General features: G+C 36.4%; 1 pseudogene; it reads right to left on the bottom strand.

The window, feature by feature from the left end:
- The window catches only part of LOC106338367, an 11934-nt pseudogene that overhangs the window by 2977 nt on the left and 4250 nt on the right, over nucleotides 1–4707 (bottom strand).

Here is a 4707-nt window from a genome sequence, read left to right as displayed (position 1 = left end):
GTCTGAAGTCTCGCCTCCCTTACACGATCAGCTCCTAGGTGTCGCGACTTGATGGCATTCCAGATCTCTTTTGATGCGGTTTGTTCTCCCACCTGGAGAATCAAAGTCTCTGGAACAGATTGAAACAAAAGAGCTATCGCAACATCGTTCTTCTTTTGATCATCTGAACCGGGTTCGATTGTGTCCCACACTTCATGAACACGTAGTAGAACCTTCATCCTCATCGACCAAACTGTGTAGTTTGTCGGTGACAACATCGGACATTGGATGGATGTAGATCCAAAGTCCTTCGTGCGTGGAGCCCTAGTCACGTCAGCCATCTTGCCGTCGCAATCTCTTGTTCACAAGCACCAGGATCTTAAGCTACAACTTAGGCTTAGATCGAGTCTCCAACCTGAGGCTCTGATACCAATTCAGATCTCTTAGAAACACAAAGAGTTATAAGAACAACTTATCTTATTAGCTTTAGAAACTACTCAAAATTAAAGCTCTCAATATGTTTCACTTAGATCATATGGAACACCTCTCCATTAGACCTATATTTATATGAAAGACAATTCTCTTTAACATGTGGGATATGGAAAACACAAACCTAACCTAAATAGAAACTTTTTTTTCCTATTTCTAGGTTTCCTTATTGTGTTTATCTTAACATATTAAACATCTAATAATATGTTAAGTTTCCACAAGCTTGGAATTATCCAACAAACACCAATCATTAGATACTCTCCATCATCAAGAACTAGACATGGCTGACTCAGAACTAGGTTTTCAGATGTGTACTTTTACCTGGTGAGTGGTGGAAGGATCTTTTGAATCTTTTGCAACTCCGCAGAACAACTTTGGCAGATCTGTAACCTGCATTTTCACTATTCGTTTTACTTTCCGATAAAAAAGGAACTAGTGTGAGAGAAGGTATGTAACGGAGAGGAAAATACCTTTCTTCTGCATGAATATCAACGCCAACACTTCGTCTTGCTGAAACAGTTGATTGTACAACTGTACCGAACACTGCTACAAGCTTCAAGAGCATTTCCAAGGAGACACTTACAGGCCTATACAAAATTAAAATCACAAGTGATTTTTCCTGATAAGACATTATTTCTTTACTCTATTATATTAAATTATATCTCAAACTCAAAGCAAACCATAGTCTAAGGACAATACAAATAGAATAAGATAATTTACCTTTCAGTCGTGCTGCCCAATAAGCCTGTGAGGACAGGTGCTAACTGGGAAAACAGATCCAGTGTTAGAATATCTGTTTTGTCTGTTAGAATACTGATCACATCTGCTTGAACCTGTTCCAGTTTTAGTGAGTCAGCTTTCTCTAGACATGTAAGAATTAAAAGGTCAGGCAAAAGGTAATCTGTTGGGATACTTACAGAGTGATCTGACAGCTTTTTCAACGCCATGATTGCGCCTTTAATATCACCGCGCTCCCAAAAATGTCTTACAATCTGCACGTTTGTGATATATCAACCAACAACCACTTAGCCCACACTCAAAATTTAAAAAAAGAAAAAGATTTTGAGAAAAATCAAACAAGAAGAGGAAAAAAAAAACAAGAGACAAAAAAGAATAGCAGAGCAAAAATTTACCTGTAATTTTGTCAACCTTGATTGAAGAGTGTTTAAGACCTCATTATGCGAACGGGAGAGTTCCTAGCTGATCGTGTTAATGCAACTGGAGGCTCATAGGATGGGACATCATCTGCTTGATTGAGTTTCATAGGTATTACACGGGCTAGTGAAGTCCTAGCTGATCGTGTTGATTGTACGGGACGCTCATCATGCGTATTAGTTGTTTGATTGTGCATCACAGGCCTTGCACGCGCTGAAGAACTCCGCAGTGGTCTTCTTGTTATTACATGAGTCTCATCGGGTTTCATGTTAGTTGACCGACTCCGATTGAGTATCAGAGGCGTAACTGGAGCTGGAGAAGTCCTAGCTTGTCGTGTTGATGTTACAGGAGAATCATCAGATGCCAAATTAGCAGCAGCACTCCTATCAGGTCGTGCTGATGTTGCAGGAGGGTCATCAGATTCCATTTTTGTTGTCTGATTGAGTACCACAGGCATAACCGGGGGTGGAGAAGACCTAGCTTGTCGTGTTGATGATACACAAGACTCATCAGATGTCAAATTAGCAGGCGTAGTCCTATCAGGTCGTGTTAATGTTACAGAAAGCGCACCAGTTGTCATGTTTTCGTCCCGACCAAGAACCACAGGCATTACTCTGGCTGGAATACTCCTAGGTCGTCATGTTGATACCACAGGAATAATTGTTTCTCTTCTTTCAAACCTCTCAACCAATGACCGTGTCCTCCCGAAAAAACAACTTTTACTGCAAATATAGCAGTTCTTAATGAATCAGTAACCAGATGACTTATATGCTACCAAAGAAGAACAAAGACAGAAAACTTTGAATGGCTAACCTCCTTTAACAACCTTCACAGAGTCTGATTCTTTGCTACCCCCAGGGGATTGGATGCCTACAAGGCAGAATATTTATATTAATCACTTGCAAACTGATTGTAGCCTCAAAACCAAGTAACTTGACCGAACCAACAAAGAAAACTGTGAAAAAAGTTAGTTCTAAAAGTAGCTAAAAATTGAGATTTAGCAGCCTATAAGCTAATGCTATGACTTCTCTGCTGCCTTATTAATCTTTTTCCAAGATTACATATCGTAATAAATTCAAACCAACAAGTAGCTCTTCCAGATTAATTTCACTTGTGTTGTACGCTGTCTTTTATCTAGCAACTCACTCGTATTAAACAGATTGTAAAGAGAAGTGGAAGCCTAACACATCAAAGTTGCATAAATTTAAGTTTGACCCAACAAGCGGAAATGCCCATTAATTAGTCAGATCTGATTTAGAGTTAAGTAATTAAGTACTTGCTTTTCTGTTCGTCGCCAGCTTTCTCTGGTGATAGAACTTGTTCTGGCTTGCTTAAAATGATCTTATCATTGGCATCCTCCTCACTCGGGTTACAACCTCTGTCATCCGCAAACTCTTCTTCCAAGACTGTGTCTCTCGATTTCTCTAAGCTACTTTGGTTACTGTCTACATTTTCAGAATCAACAGAAACCGCCCATCTTGTCTCATTGTACTTAGTATTTGGTGATCTCTGCACTCGAGGCGGTTTCAGCAGCATAGCTGAGACAAAATTGTAAGAGATCCCAATAAGATAGGATTATACTATCTGAAAGCTCAAATCTGGTGAAACTGAAGTGCACTGGGAGAACTTACATTTCGCTTCATCAGTTGGTGATTCTGGAAATAAAGCTTTTTCAAACTTGCTGGTTATACTCTTGATGATGGAATCAATGGCATCAAATGGTTTTCTACCACTCTCTTCTGAATCAAGCACAGCCTTAGTATCCAACGTTTTCTCACCGTCCGATTCGCTTTGTTTCGGAGTACTAGATTGAACAGCCACTGACTGCTTTGTTGGCGTTTTTCGTACATGAGCTGGTCTCAGTAGCATGCCCTGCTTCGTTTTTGAGAAAGTGATAGATTCTCTTCCTGACTCAGAAGAGTCTTTCCCAGTATCACTATGCACTATAAAAGACTTATCCCCTGTTTGCCCAGTAGATGTTGCATTGACATTAGAAGTACTTGATGATCCTGGCTTTTGTGCAACATTTGAATTTCCACCTGTGCGTTTCAAAATTAGAGAGCATATTAGATCAAACATAATCATAAGCATACATAAGTAGCGACATACATAATTAAATTGATGCAGTACACAATCTGACATTAAAAACTGGAAATCACAATCCAGCTCACAATAGTTATGACTAGCTTTCTATCACAAGAACAAGTAAAATAGAGTCAGTGATCTTTTTTTCTTTTTTTTTGTTTGAAACACGAATAGAGTTAATGATCTTCATTAACATTCCACCACAAATAAACATTTTAGAACTGAATTGAATGGTAGCATGAAAGCAATTGTAAGCTAGCGTACATGACTTCCTAAATCACAATAATATTGTAGTTTGTCCTTTCAAGCAGGGTATGTTAGGCTTATTTTAGGCTATGTTACACGGAAACGGAAGCGGGTACGTGGAAGCGGAAGGATATGGAAGCGCTCTTTGAAAAATTAGGAAGCGGATACGTGTATCCATATATACATATATATATATATATATATATAAGAAATTTTTAAAAAATCTAGAACTAAAAGTTATATGATTTAAATTTAAAATAAAGCATTTATTCATTTATAATTATTTGAAATTATTTCATATTAAAACTGTGAAAATACACATAAATTAAATTATTATATTAATTATTTTTAATTTTTAATTATTTAAAATTAATTATTTTTAATTTTTAATTATTTATAATTAATTATTTTTAATTTTTAATTATTTTGATTTATCTTTAATAAAAATCTCAATGAATAAAGATAATTTATAGTATTAATTTTAATATTTGTATATTTATGTTCTCTATATTCAATACTATTAAAATTTGGAGTTTATATAAATTAAAACTATAATTTTATATTTTTATTGATATAAGACATTGTATTTTTTTAAAGAATTAATGGAAACGTGATTCCAAAACGGAATCGTAAACTTCCAACGTGTTTTGACTTCAAATTATCCTTTGTTTTACCTTGAACATTAAGGATCGTGTTCATGAGATTGTCAAAAAAGTTCTTCTCAATATGCATGACATCTAAATTATGCCTTAG

Source organism: Brassica oleracea, chromosome C4, assembly GCF_000695525.1.
Source record: "Brassica oleracea var. oleracea cultivar TO1000 chromosome C4, BOL, whole genome shotgun sequence".
NCBI lineage: Eukaryota > Viridiplantae > Streptophyta > Magnoliopsida > Brassicales > Brassicaceae > Brassica > Brassica oleracea.
Note: the sequence above shows the minus strand (reverse complement) of the source record. Positions and strands in the feature narration are given on the sequence as shown.